Source organism: Vidua chalybeata, chromosome 3 (assembly GCF_026979565.1).
Source record: "Vidua chalybeata isolate OUT-0048 chromosome 3, bVidCha1 merged haplotype, whole genome shotgun sequence".
Taxonomy (NCBI): Eukaryota; Metazoa; Chordata; class Aves; order Passeriformes; family Viduidae; genus Vidua; species Vidua chalybeata.
Genome location: NC_071532.1, coordinates 103,267,586 through 103,294,257, shown reverse-complemented (window position 1 = coordinate 103,294,257; position 26,672 = coordinate 103,267,586).

Sequence of the window (26,672 nt, the reverse complement as noted above, 5' to 3'; positions counted from 1 at the left end):
AAACACTCTTGTGTCTAGTTCCAAACAAGCTCTAATTGGAGCAAATCAGAATGAATGAATGGAAGACATAAAAGCAAGACTGCATGGCAACATACATTTGAAATGCCTCCTCAAAATCCATTCAGTTTTTAAAGTCAGTAATGGTATAATTGTACAATGCATAAATGAACAAAACTTTACAATCCCAAAATTTACTTTATGCATAAATATTACTTTCAATAGCTTTGGACTGACAATATTTTACATCTGTATTATGTATTATAGAGAACCCAAACTGACCACTCAGTTTTTCCCATTTGAAACCTTTTATAATTTAAAAAGATCCCAACTTTTCTTCCACATTCTTAAACATCATTACTAACCATTATGGGTTTCAGCCTATTGTCTCATCTTTCTTTTATACATTTAAGTGTCTCCCTGACTGCTGCTATGTACCACCAGCAAGTTCACTTTCTCTTATCACAAAAGTGTTATTTTCAAGAAACTCCAGCAGATCAGGTCTATTAGTTACTAGCATATATAGTCAGTTAAACACAAACTGCTTGATTCCACATTGCTTAACAAAACCACTTTCCCAGGTGTTCTTCCTACTGCATAGTTTAAGGTTTCCAAGATTTCCCTTCAACAGATGTTAAACTCCCTGGTCTCAGTTTCTTGGTCTTTAATCTCTTGACCCTCTTTAAACTAATGGAGTTGTATTTGCCACTTCCTAATCCTCAGGAATCTCCTTCATTTTTAAGAATGTCAGTTAATTTAATACCTTTAACTAATGCTTATGAAATCACATTATTTGGACCTGCAGCTATATCTGCTGTAAGTGCACTCATTTTTTGTTTTTCTAGTTAGAAATTTTGCTTTTAACTCTAGACTAACATTTTTTTTGTCTCTGGAAAATTGATCCATTGTTTCATCAGAGTATTGTTCCACCTTCTTCTAAGACAAAAAGAGAGTAACTCTTTAACAGGTCTTTTTATTCCCTTGTGCCTCAAATGGTAAGCTTTACTTGCACAGAGGAAAATGAAGTTGCAGAAAGAAAAGCAGTTCCCATATATTTTTCTATCCTCAATGGGACTTGAGGATTTCCAACATTACTGTAGAAATGTGAAGCCATATCAAAAAACCTTCAGTCTGATTAAAGATTGTGACACAGCCAGCAGTTTGCAGCATTTGGGTAACTCATCGACTAGTTAGTCTTGCTGCTTTTCTTGGGTTTCCTTTCTTCCAATGAGATCTTAGTGAAGGAATCACTTATAACTCGTACACCAAATGAAGAGCTCTGCTGAGCTGAAGCCCACGTGTGCTGAAGGGAAATGTGCTGGTATATTTTCTTTGATAATTGAAACACTTTGTAGGCCACCCTCACCTTCAGACAATTATGAAGAATGTCTCAGAGCATTTTAAGACTGAGTTTTTCCCAGACAATCCAAATGGGAGTTAAAAATATATATACTAACAAGTTCCAAGAAGCATATTTTGACTTTTTGTTGAGAGCTGTGAAACCTTTTCCCACTGACAGTTTTCTCTTGATATTTTAAATTTTTTTCCCTAGTTACAAAGTTCTTCTGGCCTTATTCCTTGGACTCCCATCTCCTCATAAGCAATATTAGGTATCCCCAAGGGTTACATTTGCAGAAGCAGTGCATACTTTATCTGATATGAATCATATCTTTTGGCTTCAGCTTGCAAAGTTCTCCATGCCCTTGAAATTGAGCTCTCTCAGATGTGATCCATTCACTTTCTGAAGGCTCTATTCATGTGAAATTTCACTGGAGCAGGTTTGGACATCCATACATGTTCTGGAGTATAGAGAGACTTGAAAATTAAGAACTAACTTTTCTGCCAGATGTGTTGGGAGTTTCATAGGATCTAAACTGAGCAATGATAATTTTTTATACAAGATCAAAATGATATTTAAATTTTATTCGTTATGAACTTGTCTGAATCCTTCATCATTATGGGCAAACAAAGGGCTGATATTTAAGTTTAATTGGAACCACTTACTTTCTAGCATTACTAAACAAGGGGAAATCTGAAAAGCAAGAAGGTTTGAGAAGTGTTGATGGACTCTATTTAGTTCAAAACTCCCACAGGAGCAAAGGTCTTTAAATGTAATGTAAATCAAGGAGGTTTTGCTTTCAAATGCTGTCACAGGAGAAGTCAGTTAAATTGTGTATGGAAAAAGAAATTATAAATTCTATTGTTAGTCTTAAAAGTCCAGAAATTTCAGCTTTTAGGGTGTGTTTTGCATTGAAGAAGAATCTTAGAAAGGGGGAAAGTGCAGCAGAAGATCAAAAGAAGCTTTGTTGGGACTACCTGCTAAATTTCTACAATGAGAGAACATTCTGTAATTCCTCTAATATGCCTACAATTTACTTATTACACTGGTTGCTGGCAAGTTGAACATGAGCCAGCAGTGCCCTGGCAGCCAGGAGGGCCATCCCTGTCCTGGGGACATCAGGCCCAGCATCACCAGCCGGGCAAGGGAGGGGATTGTCCTGCTCTGCTCTGCACTGGGGCAGCCTCACCTCCAGTGCTGGGGGCAGTTTTGGGTGCCACAATGTAAAAAAGATGTTAAGCCATTAGAGAGTGTCCAAAGGAGGGCAATGAAAATGGTGAAGGGCCTTGAGAGGAAGCTGTGTGAGGAGTGGCTGAGTCACTTGGTCTGCTCAGCCTGGAGGAGACTGAGGGCAGACCTCACTGCAGGTACAGCTTCCTTGTGAGGGGAACAGGAGGGGCAGGCACTGAGCTCTGCTCGCTGGTGACAGTGACAGGACCTGAGGGAATGGCCTGAAGCTGTGTCAGGGCACGTTTAGGTCGGATATCAGGAAAAGTTTTTCACCCAAGGGGTGGTTGGGCAGTGGAACAGCTCCCCAGGAAAGTGGTCACAGAACCAATCCTGACAGAGCTCAAGGAGCATTTGGACAATGCTCTTAGGTAAGTGGTGTGATTTTTGTTGCTATCCTGTGCAGGGACAGGAGTTGGACTCAATGTTCCTTGTGGGTCACTTCTAACTCAGTTTATTATGAGATTCTGTGATTTAGTAAATAAATTATGAACTTCACCGAGAAAGTTTAAAACTCAAAAAAAACCCAAAAAAAACCAAACCAAAACAAAACAAAACAAAAAAAAAAAAAACCAAAACAAAAAAAAAAAACCAAAAAAAAAAAAAAAAGACCAAAAAAAAACCAAAAACAAAGAAACCAATAGCCTGAAATTTTCAGCCTAAAGTCTCATATTGATAACTGAAAGTAAGGACTGCCAAGCATACATTAACACTATAATATTTTACCAAGAGGGCATGAACATCCTTTGGATAAAATGGAACAAGGATCTAGAGAAATCTGAGTGTTATTTGTGATTTTGGTTTGAAAAGGTCTTCCTCTGGATTCATGAATGAAGAAAATGAAGTTTGGGAAGCAGGTGCATTGTAAAGGTAATTGGAAAAAGAGAGGGCCGAGTAAGAGAAAGAAGTAAGGAAAAGCTTAATGTATGGACTAGAGACAAACTGTGAAGATAAGTTTTCCACAGTAATTTTATCTAAGCTAACTAAAATAGTGGCATTTAGTACTGTTTCACATAAAATGCAAAGTATGCAGGCATATATTTAATTAGATTTCAGATTATCATTCAAGCACCTTTTTTGTGAATTATTCCTCCCTATAATAATCTGTATCAGAACAAGAAACTCTAGGTATATACTATGTGAAAACAATACCTTGAGTTCTTACTTTTTATTTTCCATATTTGCTCTGAATTTTTATTTTTCATGACCACAGAAATGAGCCAATCCAAGGTAACGTCTTCATATCTCATCTTGACCAGTTGTGTAGTCTATATTTGGCTATTTCATGATTAAAAAAAAAATAACTATCTGAAATCTGTATGAGTGCAATTAATCTTGTGTTTCGTATGGCTTATATTGCTGAAACAAATAGTCTTTTATTATATTTCCATTTAAATTATTTAAATAATAAACTCTACTTAGTATTTACATGCTTACTACAATTAACAGAAGCTTGGTTTAATTAAAGACAAAGGTGTCACAATATATTGTGTAGTATAGTAGTATATAAGTGTATAGTATTCAAACCATTTAAATGACCTGACATTGAATTTCTATTTTTAAAAGAGAATTGGGCACTGAAATATAGTAGTAGATAACATCTTAACTGTTAGACATAATTTTTGAAAATTGAATGTAATTAAACACTTTTGAATGCTTATCCCTTTATGTAGCTCAGTGGAATCCAGAGTCTAGAAACTGTTTTGCCATTGCCTTTTTACATTTGTCTTCCCTTGGAAACACTTCTAAAAACGTTCTTCCTGTCATGGTCACATGTAAAAACACCCATATTTTTATTAACTGGATTTTGTGTTGGTGTCTCCTGTCACCTCCCTGCTAGCCTTCCTTACTTGCTGTCACATCTCTGAACCCATCGGCCATCCGGATTTAACTAACTCTCTGCAGCTCCCCACAGAACTCATTCCTCTGTCAGCACATGTGCTTCTCATTCACCAGTATTGTTATGGGCTCGATTTTCCCTCCCCTTCTCTTTTTTACTGCCACTACCTTGTTGGCACTGTAAAAAGAGAATACCTTTAAAGGGCCCTGAACCACTGTCATTATATGCTCCAGACAGCAACCCAGGGTGCAACCAGCATCCCACCACAAGTAGGAAATGAGAAATTCTGGCTATAATGAGAGCTATTGAATTTGATTTTTTACAGCAGCTTAACATAGGTTATTTAGCTCAGGTGTTTCAGTAATGGTAAAGCATATGGAAAAAGCAGTGCTTTGGGCCCTTGAGCTTTTTCAGCTCTCTCCCACCTCAGCACACAAATCTGTAATTCTCATGAAGGAGCCACGGTAGCCCTGGCAAGGTAGGATTTCAAGCATATACCATATACTCAGTCATGTTACTTCTTGCATATCTTTGGTAGCTGCACAATTATAGGATTTACTCTAGTACCCTGCATAGTGGGTCCATTGTCTTCACATACCATCTTCTCTGAGGAAAGCACCCTTTTCCTCCAAACATTTTCAAGCAACCCTTTAGAAGTGTTTTAATATTTTTCCCTATTTTTGTTTCTTTTAGTCCTAATTAAAAGAAGTAAACCTTTTCTATGTGATCATTTTCACATATAGAATGGACAATCAATTTACCTTTGGGATTCTGCAGCCATGCCCCCTTTTGCAGCACAGCTGCAAAACCTGAAGGACTCAAGAATGTGAGGAGAAAACTAGCCTGGGCCCCTCTGCCTTCAGCATAGCTAGGATTTCACCCCATGTGCCCTGAAACTGGAGGTCACAGCCAGTGTCTGCAATATGAGACTGGGATGAGGTCACTAATCTAATCATGACCTAAGTTTATGCTGGAATTCTTGACTTTGGAGAGACAGATGAAAAAGAAACCAGTTTTGGGGGCCCTAATAAGCCAATTAAATGCATCAGTGTGGTGTCCTCACTCACCAGATTTTATATTAATTCATACTATCTTTTCAGGGAGATTCAGTAAAGATGCTATTCTTTTTCTGACTCAGAAGTGCCAGGAAGAGTATGATTTTGTACAATGAGATTGAACTGTTGACAAATTTTTAGGACAATACTTATCTACTTCCATAAAATTGTACATCCTTCAGCCATATGGAACACTGTTTTTTCTAGGGCTCTTTGGAACAGGAAAATATTCAGTTTGGAAAAAAAGAATGGTGTCCACACAGAGAAAAAGATGAAAATATTTTCAGAATTTAAAGATGTCTAAGGAAAGAACCATCTATTTTCTTACCTGTATCTACTGTCCTGTCGGTGTTTATGGATTTGGAGATACATGGAAGTCAGGAAGCTGGGGACATTCTTTTGCAGAATAACATTTTTCCCTAAAACAATTACCCTAAAACTCTATAAAAACATGAACGGTTTTGTACCTGAGCCTTTAGGGGATTGTCCTTCCACCCCTATTTAGCTGTGGAGGAGTTGTTAGAGAAAATTTTAATATTACTTCAAGTACTGCCGGAATGTACCTAGAGGTGTTAGGAATGAGCAGAGTACAGAAGAACAAAGACAACAGCAGATTCTTTACTATCATTGATGTGCATTGTGGGAGATTACTTCTGAAAATGCATCAGATAAAAATGCTGTGTTTTTCTTTTGTCTTTTAAAAAACCCAAACAAAGAAACAAATAAACTAAGACTTAACCAATCTGTGGTATATATTTAAATACAAAACCTCAAGTATTAGGGTTTTTCTCCCAAAAATTAAGTGAGTATAACAGAAAAGGTTGCAAATAAACAAAACATATTAGCAAACAGCTACAGAAATCCCCATCTCCTGACACTGGTAAAATTAGGCCTTCTGGGAAAATATTGTGATATATACAGAATCAGTCTATGAATTCATGTGGTGTTCCACTGTGATCCTTTTTTTGGCCTTTTAGCTAACAATTTGATAGTGATGCCATGTAAAAAGAGTACATTTTCTCTAATAAACCAAAGAACACTCATCCAATTAAAGCACTTCAAAATCTACAAGGTACCTGTAATTTCTGGATATATTTATTAGTTCTTAATGTCAGCAAAAGTGTCTTTAAGTATAAAAGCACATTCTTTTGTCCTGAGAAAACAGATTTGTTTTAAGCCCATTGAAATGCACAACCAAGAGGGGAAGAAGCGATATCTCCACCGGACTTCTTATTTTCGACATCTGGCTGTGGTCCATTGGGAGAAATGTAAGTAACAGTTTACCACATGGATTACAAATGTGCTGAATTGCAAGAATGAATATTAAATGAAAATATCCATAGCACCTGCAGCTTGTCCGGGAGAATTCCCCTTGTGTGTTGTGGGTGGGTTTTCTGAAAAACCCCCAGTGAGATGCGAACTGCAACTGCAGCTGCTTATAGTAGCAGCTTGTCTAGTGTTACCGAAGAGTTTGTAGATTGTGTTCTCTTCAATGAATCAACATTGATCAGGGCTGCCAACACGCTAAAAAAAGAAAGGGATGGAGCAGAAGGAGGGTTGCAGGGGAAGGATTATGAACATTATGATTATTCCCACGGGTTTTGGATGATCAGGAAAAATTTTTAAATAGTAATTTAAAAAAAGAAGAAGAAGAAGAAAAAGAAAATGAAAAGGCAAGCAAAATACTTAATGAAATACAAAGCCATTTTGATGTAACTGGGTGAGCAAGAAGCATTTTCTCTGTCAAAAGTTCAGTCCTGTTTTTTTCTCAGTAGAAGTCCTGCAATTGTGTTTTGCTGACTTCATGCACATTCTGTATATACTGAGCACTGTACACATGTGATACTTGGCTGGATTTCAGATGCGGTGCTAGAGGGGATTAAACAGTGGGGAATGTTTCTCCCTTAGAATTAACTTCTTATTTTAGAGAAACTGAGCTAATTCTACATGAACATGCCTTGAAAACAGAATGTCTCATTAAGAAGTGTGTGACTTCCCATTTTGAGTTTACCCTCCAAAGAAATGGTGAAAAACAGACTCCTCATGCTTCATATCTTTTTATCAGGCCTCTCTGAAGAGCACTTGCACATTTAGGCATAGCATAGTGGAAATCAAAGGCAGACCAATGCTGGCAGCACAAAAAGGGAATTGCTAGTCTTTCCTTTGGGTTTTATATTGTCAAGATGGTAAAAATATGAACGTCAAGTAGTACTTAATTTTTTTCTTACTGAAGGAAAATAATATTTTTAGCTGTGAGAGACTGCCAAATTATTCTGTTTTGGAATTTGTGTAGTATCTTGCTACTATTACAGAAAAATAAAAAAAACTTTAGTGCACATTTCTTTGGACATCTTTGATTCAGGACCTCAAAGAAACCTCAGTCTTGCACAAGGATTAGAAGAGAGACACACAGCAAACACTTGTTACTTCAAGGCAGCCTGAGTAGGTGACTACCTCCAAATGTTAGTTTTACTCTGGAGATGATAGTCCTACCTTTGGTTCTATCCTGCTGCACAAATATTTGGAGCATGTCTAAAGAAACCTATTGGGTTAAACTGTTTATATGGAGTTCCAGATTTTGCATCCCTCAGTTCCTCAGTCTCTGGGAATCACAGTCTGATGCTGACAGATGAGATATGGAACACACCACCTCAGTAGTGGAGGCTCCAGCTGGGTGCTCCTGCCATTGCTCATGAGAATGTTAAGGTCCACACCCCGAAGAGGAGGAGGGAGTGTATCAGAAGAGGGAGCTCTAGCTGTGCTAATGAGGTCAGAAGGGGCTTTGTGCTAGAGTATACCAAAAGTAGGAAAAGAGACTTCTTTATCTGTTTTTCATGAAGGAGGAGTTTTATTCCTTTCTGCCCCTCTGGAAGTCAGGTTTTCATCCAAGTTTAATAGCCCTCAACAGACACTCCAGCAACTTATTGGGCTGTGCTTCTTGTCTCCTCCCTCCCTCTTCTTTCCTTTCTAGGCTAACCCCAGGCATGACACCAGCAAAGAATCAAGCTGCCCAGGAATCTCTGATGAAGAAACTTTATTCTTTTTGCTCAAAACATTTCATGAATTCAGTTTCTAAACTTATTGTGCAATATCATATTAATCTACAGAGGAGAACTTCTATGTAATGATGTTCAGAGACATTGCAGGCCTTGGGACAAGATCTGTAAAAGAACTGGAACTGTAAATATTCCCAAGTAAGGGGCAAATATTGGCTGGCCCCTATAATGAAGTGACATTCATTTACTGAGAGAGAAAAGGTTTCCTATTGTGTGTGGCCTTTTGACACTTCCTTACTTGTCATTTTTTTCCCAAGATAAATGAAGGTTCAAAAGGAGTCAGCAAGTGTGGTGCTTCTGAGTCTCGCTGACCTGGGTTGGACACTGCCACTGTGAAGCACAATGGAGGAGGCTGCAGTAAGGAATAAGGGCTTTTGTCTGCTTGGAAGCTTCAGGAGATGTTTGGTGTGTGGCACTTGGGGAGGGGCCCTTGTGCCTCATCCCAGTCCTGTGAGGTGTTGTCATCAAAGGGATGTGCAGGCTCCTTAGAAAAACCACCATGCTGACAGAACACTCATGTTTTCTGTGTTTCACAATAAATATGTTTAATATTTCAAAGGTAAAGTTGATTTCTGTAGGTAAGGACAAATTGTTGTATTTTGTGCTACACAGGAACAATCTAAGAAATTAAAAATGTTATTGCATTTTTAAATTCTCTTATGGAGAGGCTCCTGGATTTTGACCAGGAGCAGGTGTTCTGCACACTACAGTCCTTCTTTTTGCTACTGGTTATCGTGTCATTAGAAACTGAATTAATCATAACTTTAAACCCATTGTGACTCATACAAAAGTTAATAAAAAGCTTGACTAATCACCACTGGAAGTGCATCAACTTTCTCTAGGGGAAATCAGTGGCTTTGACTAACATCCTTCTAGCTCATGCAGATGTACAGTTGTCCAAAGCATAAGGAAGATGCTACTGCTCTGCAGGGTTGCAGGAAGGAATGAGAAATGGTAAGGGTTCATTCATGTGACATAGATGGAGTTGCACTAACCAGAGGGGGATCTTAATTGGTAGGAAAGCTCAAAAAAGTTATTAACCACAAAGCACCACAATACCAACTTTATAGAGCAGTGTATTTTGTGTGCAGGAGTGCACCCCAGAAGGGCTCCTAGTGACAAGCTCTTGTCCTGAGGCACCTCCAAGGGCTGTGGTGGTGCTTTCTGCAGTGGGCTCTTGGTCACCTCTCCAGGAAATTCTCAGCTTGGCCTTCCAACACACAGTGCAAAGGCATTTCCTAAACTGTGATTTAAACAATAAATATGTCAGATCAGTGGCATATTTTCTTACCAATCACTCCAACAGACATAATTTTCTTTGCTAAAAATCCCTTACATGGACACCTGCATGTGAGTATGTGGCAGAGCTCACGGGGTTGCATACAATGAGTAAGTTAATTGGAAGATTAGCTGTTCCTCTTTGGGGTTTTTAATATTTCGTCATGAATTTACTGGAAGTGTGCAGCTGAGAGCTGCATTACCACGATGCTTACACGTGTGACTTTTAATGGACAAAAATTGAAAGAACCTATCTTTCTGCTTAGTGAAAACCCTAATTACTCGTTATTCCCTGCTCCCTCCTTCTGCACACTCCTTGGAGCCTGCTAGTGAGCTGCATAGAGGTGTTTCTTTTACAAGGGCTATTATAGAGACACCTGTTAGGATTGATATAGTTAATACTGCATCAACATTTCCATTGATTTGGTTTATGACCCAGCTGTAAAAACTCCTTTTAGTCTGAGAACTGATGAATGATGACTGAACCAAGCAGCTCAGGGAAAATAATGATTGTAACTTACTAGAAGGCAACATCAAATTAGATGAATTAGACAAAAAGAAGTTTCAGAAGCTTTCTTCACATATTTATAATGTGAAAAATATTTCTTTTTTATAATGAAACTATGAAAGTTTTTTAGACACAAAAGTCTGATGCCTCTGTGTACATTTACAAAAATAACTAAATTGGGGCTTTTCATGCGGAGAAGCCGCTCCTGTTAGCAGTTTGGTTAATTATTTTGCATTGGGAAATTAACTGATATTTTAGTAGCAAATTCACAAAAAGTTATGATTTAAGGTATAATGTCCTTTCAGTTTTGGCCAGATTGAAGAATCATTTGATACTTTCTGGGGAGGGTGGAAGAAATATCATTGATATTTTCTCCTCTGTAAGATTGATAAGTAATATGGAAAACATAAACTTTGCCCTACTGTTTACAAATTGATGGCACAGAAGTTCTGTGTGTTCTGTACAAAGACACTCCACAGAAACAAGTGGCCAGTGTGAAACAAGACTTTGTAAGGTGCCTCATGTACTAAATAATTTGTCTCACCATCCCCCTCCTCTCATGGTCCAAAACCACAAAATGCAACCACATGTTTGGCTAGTAATCTTCCAAACTGAGAAGAGGACCATTAAGGGAGGGCAGATCTGGTTTTAAGCTCAGAAGAGTCAGCCACTACAGCAGTAACAGACACCCTTCTCCAAGTGTGGGTCCCATGTCCCATCCCTTCTCCAGCAAAGGTGGAGTCAAGTAATTGCAGGCTGGGAGCAATTTCACCTGCAGGGTAAGACAACAAATGAAGACAGTGGTGTCTCAGGGATGTGAAATTACAGAGAACCTTGTCTCAGTGTCTGAGATAATACATGTCCATGTGCAAGCAAAGGGTGCTGTGCATGTGTAATATTGGTACTGAACCAGAGCTCATTCGTTGCACCTGACTTGGGGCAGGCACTGTTAGTTCCATTACAGTATATTGTAACTTAATATTTACACACGGAAATAACTGAGTGAATGGCCTCAGCCTGGGTGACTTATGCTACACTCATCAAGACAGTCAATCTCCTGGAGGGTTCCAGATTTTCTTAACTCCTTTGGGTTTGCTAAATGTGATATAAATAGTGGGGCTGGCATCACTTTCCTCAACAAGAAGGAAAGACTGATTTTCATAGTAAAAAAATATCCATTTGTGAAGACAATATTGTCTAAGGTAAAATGTGAGAGCTGGGGTCTCAAAGGATGTGAAAGTTTAAGAAAATGTGAGATCTGATCCAGAGTGCATTGAAGTCATGGAAAGATTTCCCTTGCTTCTATTAGTGGGTATTGAATGAGCCCCTTGGATCAACAGGAATTGAAGAAGAGCCAGAAAAAAGTTATCATGACAGGTCAGAGTGATGGAAACAGCACACAGAAAAATATGGATGTGTAATAAATGTGATGTAAAACTAATCCTTCTATTTTAATAGTTGGCATTTGCTCTTCTAGTCCTCTTGGTTAAGTGCCAGGGTTAAAGTATTTAATATCCATTAGGCATTTTAGACTGATTTTTTGATCGCTACTCACTTTCAGTAGCCCATGTTTATTTGGTGTTCTTTATGTGATAACTATGTCCAAGTTCTTACTGGCATATTCCCTATTGGACACCACTGGTGAATTTACTCCAATAAGCAGCCCCTGAAAGTAAATATATTTAGTTTATCAGATCTTTGATTTCACATTATGAGCTCTTAAGAATATGTTGTACATATTAATTCCAAGTTTCAGGTTGTACATACATGTGCGCATGCATATATAGACAAAAAAGACCCATCTGTAGATTAGGAAAAATTTCTTGCAAAGACTATATCATTGATTTTATTGAGCTCAAGTTAATCAGAGATTCAGCTATGCAGTGAAGAAGGATTTGCTTTTACAAGGCAGTACAGTTTCCACATGAATTTCAGGAAACACACTATGTTTTTTTTCATCAGTCTTCACAGCCCAGAGTTTAGATGGCGTTTAGACAGCTGATCTACAACCAGTGGGAAATGGCTATCTAGATTTTTGTACCTGTTTGGGAGAGTTTTGAATGAGGTATTTACATTTCTGCTAATCTAAAACTGATTGGGATGCAATTTTGTGCTGTGTGGTTGTTCATTACTGTCACAGTTCAGGCAAGTGGTGTTGTCTACAATCTTCTGAGAATTCCATGGACAGGAAACCTGCACCCTCCTCCTGCTAAGGACCAGACTAAATGAAATTAAGCTAGGAGTGCTTTAGCAGGGCACACCTGATCCCTTCTTTTCTTTTTGGGAAATTATCTGCTTCACATGCAGGCCAAAAAAATCTATTTAGTAAGTTCATAACCTACTTCAGAGAAGCTTGATTAAAGCTGAGCAAAGAGCAGGATACCTTTATGCATCTGTAAATGTAAAAGCAACTTGCTTTCCTTGATCTAGCCCACCAAATATTTTCTATCTTCTTTGGATAGAAAAAAAAGGCAAAGTCATATTAAAAAATAGGTGGGCAGTGCTTTTTCTAAAATATTGTTCAGGAAAAAAAAAATCCTTGGCATACCAAGTATATTTTTTCTCAAGTTTACCTTGATAAATGTGTTCCAAAATACAGTTCAGAGATCATTAATTTCATCTTACTAATTAAAATGCTACTTGTATGTCCACAATGACATTTTGCTTTATCTTTGCATTCTGAAACTTGTTCATAAAACCCCTTAAATTTACATTTGAAATTAATTTTAGCATGAAGCTTAAATTCAAAATATATTGAGTGTCTGCAATATATTTTTACCTTTATATACAGGATAATTTTTTCTACACCTACATGTAAGGTGGGAATATATATAAAAGCTTTAAAAAATGAAAAGGACATGCATCTAAAACCAAAACATTAAACCTGTTCCTAGCATATGACTCTTAAGATGTTAACATATTTTACTGAAACTTTCAATGCTATGTATTTCTCATATATTACCTTTCATCAAGTTTCAGTTTTCTATAATCCTTACAATTTCCTGAAAAGGAAGAAAAAGTCATAAGCATAGTTTTGTTTGGTGAAATCAGTCTAAAAGTCAGATATTTATGAATTAATGTTTATCACTAAATGAAATCCTTTCCCACTCCTCCCAGTTTGCCATGATTTGTTCTCAGATAAGAGTTATGTTTATGACTGGACAATCTGTCATCAATTCTTTGATATAATTTGCCCTTCTGTGAATAAGTGAACAAGATAATAAACTTCAGCATGAGGAAAATCAGATGGTTTTAAACTGCATATACAAATCTCATAGAACATTGCATGAGAAATATAAGCACTCTTCAGTCACAGATCATTTCTTTCCATCATTCCACTGACTGCCACCCTTCCAGAATTAAAATGTGTAAATAGGCAGCTTTGTCCAATATGCAGAGTGACTTCTAAGGGCTGAGAAACATTTCCTGAAAGGTAAAGAGATCACCAGCCTTTGAGGTCAAATTATGACAAGGTCAAATAGTTTTCGCTGTTAAGTAGCATAAGAATTACAGAGGTACTTGGACACAAGCATTCAATTTTTTATTCTGGTCTGAGTGGAAGAATCAACATTGCAATTCTATTACACTATTAGTATTTTGTACTGTAAATGCTCATCGACATGGCAACTGTTTGATTGTCATAAGCTTTTTACAAATTTTACCATTTCTAAGGCAGTTTATGTATGTCTCGAACAAAATAATTTATGCAACAGATTTTTTCCTTTTAAATGTATAGTAATGATTGTCATGATGTAATTTATAATAGACATCCTCGTGACCAGGCAGAAAAATGTCCAATTTTCTTTTCTTAAGTGAAAGGGAGTTATGAGACTACATGTTTGGTAAAGTAAGTCTAGGAGAACAAAACAATGTATTTGGTATGAGAATGAAATAATCTATACAGATTGTCCCAATTAATAACAAAGTATGGAATTTACTGTATGCTATAATGCTACAATGTCAATGGCATTTGATCACTCAAAGTTACAAGATGCTTTTGGTCTGAAATGGAAAACTCCTTTTGACATTTCATCATCACATTTGTAGTCATGCTCATGATTCATGAACAGTTTTAATATGATCAACTAAAAATCCATAGAGAATAACTTAGATAATGAAAAAAAAGTTTTGTGGTTTTGTTCTTGGTTTGGGTTTTTTGTTTGTTTGGGTTTTTTTTTTGTTTTGTTTGGGTTTTTTTTTGTTTTTTTTTGTTTGTTTGTTTTTTGTTTTGGGTTTGTTTTTGTTTTTGTTTTTTTGAGTGATTTGATTTTTGTCTTGGCTTTTTATATGCAGAAAATTTAAGATTCTCTTGTAATTTCTGAATTTTGGATAATGATTGACTGAAACAAAACCTGATTTTCTCTGATTAATGTATTGCGTCCAGGATACAGATCCCCTTAAAAGCTGAGGAAGGCCTCTCTCAACTTCTAGTTTAGTCACTTTTTCAAAAGAATTTCCCAGAACTTGGTTGCCAGACTCTAAGTCTCCAGTGATCCCTTTCTCATTGCTGTTTTCAAGAAGTGTATCCTTTTTATGAAATTTGGCTTGGGAATGATGCTGATCTTGACAAAAGTGAGGTGGGGATTTTAGTAATTTGTGCCAGGACTTTGGCTGCTGTTCCTGTTTTGTAATCACCTTATCTATTAGGGGTTTGTATTACCCAATCCAACTAACAAAATAAATAAATACCTCAGTATGTTGCACACCATGCTATTCTACTTTGCTAATTTCTTGAAGGATTTTTGGCTGTAGTTAGTTGGAACGGGATGAATTTTTTCCCATTATCATTCCTGAAGTCTATCAAGTATCATTTTTTATCTAGCTGAAGCATGTATCATGTATAAATATTAGTGACCTAAAGATCAACCTACCAACCTCCAAACAGTTAGAAAGAGTCTATGCATGCTTATTAGGTCAGTCACAGAGACATGGCACTTGTGTTTAGCATTTAAAACTTCTCTTCCTAATAAACATATTCCAGTTTTAATCCTATTTCAGACTCAGTTGAGATCAGCCTGAGTTCTTCAGTTGTATTCTGTACAAATTGTAACTCAACTGGCATATATATTATGTCCTACCATAACCCATATCTCATCTTCAGCTCTGAAGAATAAATAGACAGTTTTGAGTCCTAAGTTAGTTGTGTTTCCTTTACAAATTGCACAAGGGGTGGTCAAGTTGGTTTGTGGATCAAGCAAAGCAGAAATAGAATCTCTGCACTCCACATAGTTTTATTATTTTTATTATTTTTATTATTGTTATTATTTTTATTATTTTTATTATTTTTATCATGTGGGTTCATAAAGGACCAGGCTGTTTTAATCTTACTTATGTTGACCAGGTCTTATTCTACACGTAGTCTGTGGAATTCTTTTCAGTGGAAGCTTTTTGGTGAGCAATCATATTTTAAGCCATGATGCAGTCGTATATTAGTTTGCTTGATATTGGAAAGGTCAGCATTGCTACAGGTATGTTCTCTGGAAGCTGTTGGCATCACATCAAAAGTGCTGACCAGAGAGAATTTAAGAACCTCTTACAGTAAGCAAAGCATATTCTGTATTGGTTTTTTGAATTAAGTTATTCAGAATTTTATTTTACTAAGCAGTTTTGTGGTAGTTTTTTTTTTTTTTTTTCATATAGGATGTGCAGACTGCAAACCTAATCTAATTTGTGAAGGTTCTGACTTTGTTTATTTGGTGGAGGTTTTTTTTTTTTTTTTCCTACAAAAAGTCAATGGATAAGAAAGTATTGTACTTCATAACACAGTGCCTTGCAGCTTTGGTAGTTTCCAAGTTCTGTGCAGGTGAGTGGAACTCCCAACCCCTTTTCTATGCAGGCTTTACCTTGTGATAGTAGGGGTCTCAAAAACCAGAACATAGAGTAGAAATCTGCCCAATCTATAAGTCTTCAGAAGAGGGACAGTAGGAACAGACACTGTGGCTTAAGCCCTACCCTCTGCAGCACAGAAATGCCTATAGCCAGATCCAAGACAATGAACCAAGATGTAAGAAATCCCTTTCCAAAGAAGTACTAACTGTCTTCCTAAAGGGATGAGAAGAAAAATCAATTCTATCTTGTAAATTGGTTGTTGAGAGCATAATTTCTGAGGTTAGAGACCCTCATTTAAGACCCCCCTCCCCAACATTTTTGTGCCTACAATCTTTCCTTGCCTGGGGAAATCAGTGAATTACACTGTATTATTAAGTGTTAATGGCTTTAGTGGATGAAAAAGGAAACAAAACAAAGCAGAAATAATCTATAACCAAATTGCTTCTGACAAAGTCTCTCTGTTTTGCATATAATTTTGCACAATTCCCATACTTTCGGTTTGAGAAAATAATAAAAATAAGCAGAAGAGCCTCTTAAATATATTGCACATTAATATGAAAAAATGCTCGGTTGACTACATTCCTAAGATAAATGCAGTTAGCTCAGCAGAGTTTAAGGGCATGAAAAACAGGGCAAAACTAGAGGGTTTTTTTACTGCATTATTTCCTGCTGTGTGAGTTGTGAGAAAAATTTGTGTTTCACCTCAATGAAATATTTCCGACAAAATGCATAGCATGGAACAAAGTTATAGGAAAACATTTGCAGCACCTTCAATTTTGCAACACTTGTTTTACATTGCCAAAAATATTGCATCTTGTGCTCTGTAAGTTCTACTCCTTCCTGACAAATAAACAGCGATTTCAGAATTTCAACATATTTCTGAGGAAGCAATTTTGTTCATGCTGGTAAATTTATAATGAAATATTTAGTTTCTGAGAAATGTTAGGCTGTGTACATCTATGAAAACTGTATCTTCTTGAACCCTAATAGATTCTTGCAGTGTTATGAGAAACATATTTCATATAAAGCACTTTGGCTGTATCTATGCCAGTAAATAAGATGACCAGAGATCATTGTCACCTCTGGTACAAAAATTATGTTGATGAAATCTCTTTACTCCTTTGTCCCCAAACCATCATACTGCGACAAGTACCCAACATGTCAACCCTGATGAAGTCCCAGCTGTAATGTAGGTCAGTGACAGTCAGTCCAGGTAAAGTATTTGGCAAAATGTTGTAGAATTCATTGAAGATCCTTCCATACTTGACTTTATGCCCTAGCCCTGGTCTGTGTATTCCTTTGAATGAGACCTAATAACTGAGTTATTATGGATAAATGATTCTGAAAACTTGCAATGGCGAGTAGGAAAAACAGTGTCTAAACAGATGAGCAAATAATGGTTCAGGCTTTAAGAGAAGATTGGTTGACATAGATAACCCAGCCATACTCTTCGCCATCATTGCTTCCTTCTGAATAAATGAATTGCATTTTGGAGGAGGAAAAGGAGGGGGAAGAGTACATGGTCTTTCATTCATGTCTGTAACCCCCAAAGCTGCTCCTGTCAAGGTCAGTATTGCAGGACCCTTTTGTCTTAGTAATGATAATGTAACCAGTTTTCTCCAGAAAAGGTGTCAGCAAGAAATTGCTCCTTGTTTTTGTTCCTGGTAAATGAAAGAGCCTGGAAGCTTCAATCTGACCTGGTTTTGCTCCCTCCCACACAGTGCAATAGGCAAAGGGCAGCACAGGGCTAGCTGGGTTAGCACTATGAACATCAAGGTCAAAGACATTCTCAAAATTTCCATGTTTCATTACAGAGCAGGGTACTTAGGGACAGAACATATAAAAAAACCAGGATTTCCATCCCTGTTGCAGAGATAATGCAACAGTTGTACTACTTGTAGTTTTGGAGCTGAAATAGCAAAATATTTTTTTTCTATGTGCTCCTAGAGGGGGTGGGAGGGAAATGATCAGGAATATTGTTTAATTAAAAAACCCCACCTTGCCCCCCTCACCCCAGTGGTGAAACACCTGCATAAAAACTGTGCATACAGTGTACAACACATGCAATTTATCTTTGTTGTGAGTAAGCTGGAGTGAGCTAAGCTTTCCCAATACTGTTCTTGCTGTGGAATGCAGCCATTCTTCATGATAGTCTTCAGGGCATAAGTATTTCTAAACCCAAAGTGTTTCACAGCATATTTTAAATAATCAGTCATCATATTAAATGTTCTCAGTAACTCCAGTGTTTCTGTGTTTGAGCTACTTATTATTGCAGAAAAATTACACAACAGTAGAGAAAATAACTATTTCACCCCCCATACTAGCTTATGAAAATGTATTTTCTCCCTATTATTTTATTTCACTGTGGGTTTTTGAAAACTGTTGGGTTTATAAAATACAAATATTAAACCAGACTTGTAACCAGCATTATCCTTGGAGCTCTGAAGTAGCCTAAAAAGTGGTTTTGAGTAGAAATATAAATTCTCCTAATAGGGAAAACTCTAAATGGTAATGTTTAGATCTGTAGCATATGTACAATATAACTCAAATGAATCATGTCAAATGAATCAAGTAGTATAAGCTGGTCATTATGACTCCCAATTAAGCCAATGGGAAGGGAAATGCTCACAGGAACACATGCAAGCACAGGACAACTAATTCCTCATCTTTTAACCATGTATTTTTTAGGATGAAATTAGTTATATATTTGAATATTTTAGAGATATATATACATACAGTAAAAGCTATCTTACAATGCCACAGATAATTATAAGCACAAATAAATAGAGACTTGGGATACTCCTCCCTTGAGGCACAGAAACTACAGAGACTACACTCATAAGGAAGCAAGATAAAAGGACACATGGTTTTTTTTGTTGATATGTTTACTTTTCCTAAATATTCCAGTCTAAAGAAGATGGACAACTTGTGTTTCAAAAGGATTCTGGAAGCATCAAACATTCTCCTCTGTTCAGTTCATCCAGTGGATCCAACTCTGAAGCTGATTCTTAGGATATAATCAAATTATCACCATGTTCAGTGAAATTTTGGATTCAGTCTGGACAACTGAAATGAGACCAATTTTTAGATAAGATGAAGTATGAAGTGCTAAAAGGAGGTTTATGGAGCCATGAGGAACATATTCTCTGTTATTCCAATTTATGTAAAATTCATGTGATTTCATGTTCAATAAGAATATTGGACTTTCTGAGGGAACCTTAAGCACAGTTTTGAGTGATCCTTTGCTGATTTATGGTTTACATTCTCACATGATTTTGACAATGAACCAGATAAAATTTGGCAGTTTTGACTGTGTTTCATTTTGAGATTTTGAGCTTATTTGGACCTGAAACACAAGCAAAACTTGTAGCCATGGACTCACCTGGAAAGAAACTGAAGAAAATAATGACCAGCCCTCCATAACATTAAATTAGGAATTTTCACATGGTTCTAACTTATGGATATTAAAATTAAGTGGGATAAATCCTGCACTCCAGCCACACCACTGTTGGTGACAGGAAGCAATAGCTTCCAAGACATAGCCTACATGGGCACTAGGAGACACGTTCCCTTATTCTCTCAGTTGTTTCTTCCACCGAGCAGTTGAAATGGCAGGGCTCTAACAGGATGGGAACCCAGCTCTACCCCTACACCAATCTGCTCACCTGTCTGCCAGGTACCATCAACTGCACCCATGCAAACCTATCTTCTCTGCTTAATGTACATTCACCTATTACATGTTTCACTTCAACAAGCTTTTCATTGACAGAGGCTTTTTGCCTCCTGATGCTGGTCCCACATTCTCAGGGAGGAGAACAGGCCTTGGAAACAGCTGGTTTCTGGCAGAAGTTGGAAAGCCAAGATGTTTCTGCACTCAAGTACTTATCTGAAGGATCTGTCTGCAGCTCCACTAAATGCCTCCGCCTTGACAGGCCTGGCAACTGCTGCTGTTGTGCACCACTTCAGCAGGCTGGAAACTTCTGCACCACAGTAAGCAAAGCTGTGTATCAGTACTAGCTGTTCCCATCCTGCCAGCAAACTTATGTCATGCTAGAGAGGTATGACATGGGATGAAACTTTTAGTTTTCTGCTACCACTGGCATAAGAAACAGTACAAACACAGATTAAAAACAAATAAAGAGAGAACAAAGTCTTGCTCAGGTATATGGGATTATAAGGATGACAGAATTTACTTGCACAGGCAGATTTTACATAGTTTCAAGTCATCTATAGTTTATTAGTGTATTTTCATTTATTCCAGTGAATCTCATCCTTTGTTATCTCAGCTGAATTTGCCAGTGATGGAGACCTGAACTGCCACTGGTGATCTATCCATGAAATGTAACCACACTAAAATGACTTTTGGGTTTTTGTTGGTTTTTTTTCTGTTACATGTGTGGACAGCCTCTCGCTCTTCATTATTGCTCTCAGAGTTCAATTTTAAAGAAAAAGAAACCTCTTCCATATGATTGAAGTAATTTAGCTTCGTATTTTTTCCCCAATCATACTTCTTCTTGTATGCAGTTCAGAAGTTTAAGATGTGTTTGATTTCAGTACCAAAATAGGAATAAATTGAACCTCAGATTAAGAAAATATGCATGGTGAACAAGCAGTATACAATCTGACAGAGTTTTTTCTCCAGGAGACATTTTCTCAAGCAGTCAGGTTTGTAAGGGAATTCAGTGTAAAACATACTTTTTGCTAATGGTTAGTAGTAGTTTCAAAATTTTTCTGGCACATGTCATTCATATGTAAGATTTAGGAAATATTCTCCCCAGTTTAATGCTTCAGAGTCTCAAAGCATACCCCAAGCTTAAACATGACAACAGTGCAGGCATTACAAAGAAGCAGATCATAAGCAGGCTTAAAACACTAATTATATTGACTTAAAGGACTCCTGGGTTGAACTAAGGAATAAAGAGGTCAAGAGTAGTCTTAAGGGTTGCCCGGTAAAACAGCAGCAGGGGAGAGAGTGAATGACAAGTCGTGTGCTGCATTTTCTCTCCATGATGAACAGTATGGATTATGAAATGACATGAAAGGGAAAGCTCTTACACCTCAAGGAAATACAGCCCTGACTTCTAGCAGGAAGAGTACCTACAGCACAATCTGACCCCATCAGGTCAGTGAACTGTTACTCACATAAAAAAACACACTAGAATAAATGAGACAATTCAGATGGTCAGCTTCTTAGAAGTGTTTGCTACTTAAAATTTTTGGGAGGCCAGTGTGAAACAGAACATGCAATTGATGTGGGAGAAAAGAAAAGAAAAATGCACCACATCCTTATCCTTCCCCCCCCCCCCCCATTTTCTTTCTTTCCTTCATCTCATCCCATTCTTTATGACTGAGGGAGGGATGACTTAGCTAGGATGTTTCCTGGAACCCATGGCGAGGAGAAGGGACATGAGTTCTAAAAATTGAGACCATGTACAACAGATAATTTCAATGTATTCAATGACTTATAAAATATTAGGATAACCCCAAGATTTTGTCACAGAAAGAAAGTATGAATTTCAAATTAAGACAGTGTCTTAGGAAAAAAACCGGCAGATACTATTGAGAAAAATTCCCAGTAGGAGAGGAAGAGTCCACTTCATAATTCAACACTGAATGAAAGCATGCACCAGGCTAAGGGAGAGAGGAGGAGCAAGAAGAATCTCAAGCTGCAGTGAAAAAGAGAACTTAAGCTCAGCAAATTTTCCAAGGTGAGGCCAGGCTTTGAAGAAAGAAGAAGGGGAAATAAAGGAAGAGAGAGAGAGAATCATTACACTGCCAGACCTTTGCACTCATTGTAGCCAAGATACTGGAACAAGTAAAAAGGAACTTTGGAGTCAGATATATTTTAAGTTTCTGTTTTCATATTTCATTTTTTGTTTCCAATTTTACAGTCAGGAATTCATCTCACTGTTTGCTAGGACACATTTCTTTCCTTCTTTAGTCTTTTCTTGTGTAAAGAATTGGCTGTTTTGGCAAGAGCCATGCTATGGAGAAATAACCTGTGATGCTGGATTAACTCATGCTGGCCATTGTCCTTTACCATGTGATGAAGGAGAGCAATGGGTTTAGGGTACAGAATGTCTTGTGAAGTTCTTGCTAGACACAACCCCCACATGGGCTCATAAACCCCAAGCTTCTCAGAAACCTAATTGAGCCAACAAGGAACTGGGTAAACTAAAAACTATGTAAACTTGTATGTGAGCAAAAATGGGGCAGAGTGCAAATCAGACATTAAACAAGCCTTTTTTTTTTTTTTTTTTTTTTTTTAACTCTCCCAAACCCTTTCAGATGATAGAACAAGCAAACAGCACGTGACAATTTTGGGTTTTTTGCTAATCCTGGTATCAGGGTCAACTTTACCTTACTTTTCTACCTTTCCTCCTTACTACAACTATTGCTTGAGATTCCAAATGTGCCAGTTTTAGCTTTCTGTTTAAGGTAAACATGTGCATAAGGTCACTTTTATTACAGTAAGATAATTTTCAAATGTAGCCCTGCTCAAATAGAGCTGGGAATTTTTATATTTTAACAAGAAAGTATTTGTTCTCCTTTGTGTTGGTGTCAATGGCAGTTCTTATGTGTAATATCATTAGCACTGGTAGCTGAAGTTCCCCACAAGGAAATTATTCAAGACAGATGATAAAAAATGGAGAAAAAAAAATGGGATGTGGTTACAGCAGCAAAAAAATCTCACTTTTTACGGTTATGTCTTCACTGCAGACTTGCTCAGCTGGTGTCCCCAGTTTGGCAGCAACAAAGTCTTCCAAAGCAACTGGAGTGATGCCTTGATCTAAGCAAGATGAATTGCAGAGCTCTAGATTAGTGTGTGTGCTAGTTGTTTTCTTCTTAATCTGATGATTAGCTCCCTTTGCAGGGAGCATTCCAATATCCTTCTTGTGCCTTACTACAGTTCCCTCTTTGCTTCACTTTCTTCTTGGGAAAACACTCAATGTCTTCAGAACCATACCATGTCTTCACGGAAGCCCTGTCCTACACCTGTGACTCAGACCTAGTTATTGTTATTCTCTTCATCATAATACATTATTATAAAGTTATTGGTGCAACAAAATATGAAAGTGTTAAATTAGCAAGGACAAATTAATCTTCCTTCACTGTAGACATTTATGGTGTGGAGTGTGATCCACAGGAATCATTCTGGGTGTCACCATGACACCTAGATGAAGGTAACTTTAAAAACATCTGTTCATTGTTTACAAAGAGAGGGGAGTTGAGATGTAGATATTTACATCAGTTGAGATGGGTCCTACTCCAAGTGACTAATCTCAGCTGGGAAAGAGCTGTCACTTTTTTTACTGCCCTGAGTTCAGATCACTGACTGTCAGAGTGAGCACTGGATTGCAGTGTTAAATTAAACTGATTAGCTGAGGTCATGAGAGATGCAAAGCAGGGTGGACTGTAAGCATTTACTGAGTCAAACCCTGGTTGCCTGCCCTTTCCAGCTAAGTCTTGTCACTGCTGGTGCAGGTGCCTCTTCACATCTGTTTTCAGTGTGTCTTACAACATTCTGCTCAATAATGAGCATCTGTCTCAATTTAAATTCTGTAGTTGTCCTAAGATTGATGTTTGTCATGAAGGTGGAAGGCTAGACCAGAGATAGTGGAATAAAAGGTGAGTTCTTTTATAGACAAGTGCCAGACAGTAGGAAAGGTCACCACTTGCAGCTGGCACAGGTGCAAACAGACCTTTTTAGCTCTTTCCCACTATTGGTTAAACTAAACTGCCTGAATTCACAATGACTGGGCAATGAGAAAAGTACTTGCACAGGCAGGGATCTGTCTGAGCTAAGAAACAGCAAGTTTAGCTAAGATACCAAAGCTAAGAGGTAGCAAATGAATGCTGGGTTTTCTGGAGAATCCATGAGCTTCCATATAAGGGAGCTAAGGAAGCCCCAGACAGGATTATTTTCTTACTGGGGGAAACTTAGAAAATTAGAGGATTCAAGCAAGGAGAAAACTAATATTAGAGGCTGATAAATGAGAGATTGATAAAATGAAGTAGAAAGAGAGGGACCATGCTACTGAGGGAGAGTGTCATGATACTTGTAAGCACCAAGTTTAAAGACATAAATATATAAGTGAGAGATTTCTATCTCAAATGTGATTTTCCATTGTGTTTATTCTGTCTAAAGGCTTCAGCAATTGGATCTGCCTTGAAGACTTCATGTCAGAAACCACATTGTTAAATTACACTTGGAATCATTTAGCCGAAGAGATGCTCATAATTTCTTCATTGTGTCCTTGCATTTTCAAGAAAAATACAAACATCGACCAAGACAAATTTTCTAAACACAGTTTTGGGGAAAGCAGTGGTTGCTATAGCTAACCATGATTACCATGATAATCCACGTGGATGCCAGCCCACCGGGACAGATAACTGGCCTGAGCCTGGGAAATGGCAAAATCAAAAGTTCTCCTCTTTGAGGTTTCATCTGGCTGCATTTCAGGCTACTATGCAGAGTTTCATTTGTGTCACTCTATATTTGCTATCAAATACATGGATGCATAAACTGATCCATTTTAGAAACCCATGCACTGGATGTAAGCACCTTGTTTGGAAAGTTTGTTAACTGCATGTTAACTGTAGGAAAATGACTTCAAAATCCAAGCAACACCATAGACAAACTCACCAGAAAGTACCTTATCTCACATTTCAGCAACAAAAGCAAGACTATGTCACTTCCCATTTTATGTGTGAGAAGACACCAGACCATAAAAATCAAATAAGTCTCAGGAAAAAAGCTGGGCTAATGAAAAACTTATGTGAGAAATGAAGAAACTTTGTAGGGCCAAGTACACATTGATTTCATAATTTAGATCCTGTGAGATGCTTTTCCATTAGTTGGCAAAACATTTCTCCAAGCTTTGCCTTGACTAGAAAGTACTGGTTTTAACATGATAATAAGCTTAACATGAGTTTTCAAATCCTTATCACAGAATTAGAGCTGAAGTAATCAGAACAATATAAGATGTATTTGTCTCTTCTCTTGGTCAGTTAGCAATGTTCAACATGGTGTCAACTAAGTCAAATCTCGGGTGTTCAAAGTTTTGGTTATGACATTGCCTGGAATTTTTTTTTACAGGCTGGGACATTATATTTCCCCATAGATCCCCTGAAGGCTGATGACAGTGTTTTAGTCATGATTTTTTTTGTGGATTTGCACACATTTTCTGAGTATGATGAATTTCCAAAGAAATATGATGAGAAGATCTGTATGGAAACTCTTTTTTTGTTCCTGAAGAGTTTGTTTAAGACCTTATTGATATGAAAACCTCTGGCTTCATGTACCTGAGAAATTTTGGATCATCTTCATTGTGACCTTGATACTTGTGAAACCTTGTGAATATTAATCATTGACATTCAGTTACATTTGGGCATTTAATTTCATTGACAGTTTCAAAACCACTGTAATATATGGTTGTCAATGTACTTTACCATTGTCTCTTGATGATATACTCAATTCTGTTTTCACTATCAAAAGTCTGGCCTATGGTTTTAAAGTTGGAGACATTATCATGATTAAATCTGAGGTTGTCCACCATCAATGAGCTGTAGATTCTCATCGATCTATTCACTGAAGCCCATAGCTCCAGTTTGATCTAGAACTGTTTTGGAGTTTTGTTTTGGGATTTTGTTGTGGGTTTGGTTAGTTTATTTATTTATGTAAGAAAATAAATCCAAACCCAGAATTTCTTTTTTTAGCTAGGTAAACTGAAGCCTGGAGAGTTCAAACGGCTTTGGCAAAGCCAATGCACAGGTCATGGCAGAACAAGACCAGCATTCAGATTGTATCCCATATTCTCATTGCCCTGGCAGATGTTCAGATGTCTCAGTGCTTTTCAAAGTATGTGAGTACCACTGACTTTGTATGATCAATTCAGAAAGCAGGCAAATGAACAAAATTTGAGATGTAACTGAGATAATTCAATAGACTAAGGAAACATAAGAAAATAGTTCAATGCTGCAGCGTGAACAAGAGATGGAGAAGAGAAACAAACCTTGATTTATTGAATTAAAATAACATATTTAGATACATCTTCACTGAATATTCTCCTGGAAAGCTTACTTTGCCTAGCAGTACATTTATTTTTAGTATGGGCTTTTTAACCTTCATTTCTGGCTGTAGGGAGGAGGTAAGAGTATGTTGTATTCATTGAGTTTCTGAATTATTGAATAAAGGATTCCAGTGGTATCCTACCTGACATTTTAAGCATCAGAGCAGATACCCTTCAATTCCAGAGGGCTACAAGGTAGAGGCCTCTCCTAAATTTTTTGTAACCCCTTGCTGAAGTGCTGTGTTGGGCTTTTGAAGCTGAAGGCAAGACAGCAGTGCTGTTAATATATTTTGTTAGCAGATCACACTGCCTTCTTCTGTCAGAGGTGGCAATGCTCTGAGCATCATTCTCAAGGTCCTTGCCAGTGCTGCTCCCCGTTGTGTGCTGTCAGTCAATGAAAACAACAGAGAGACGCCTAAAATTATTCACCTAAGTAAGAATATGTAGAGATGGTGGCAGAGCTGGGTGAC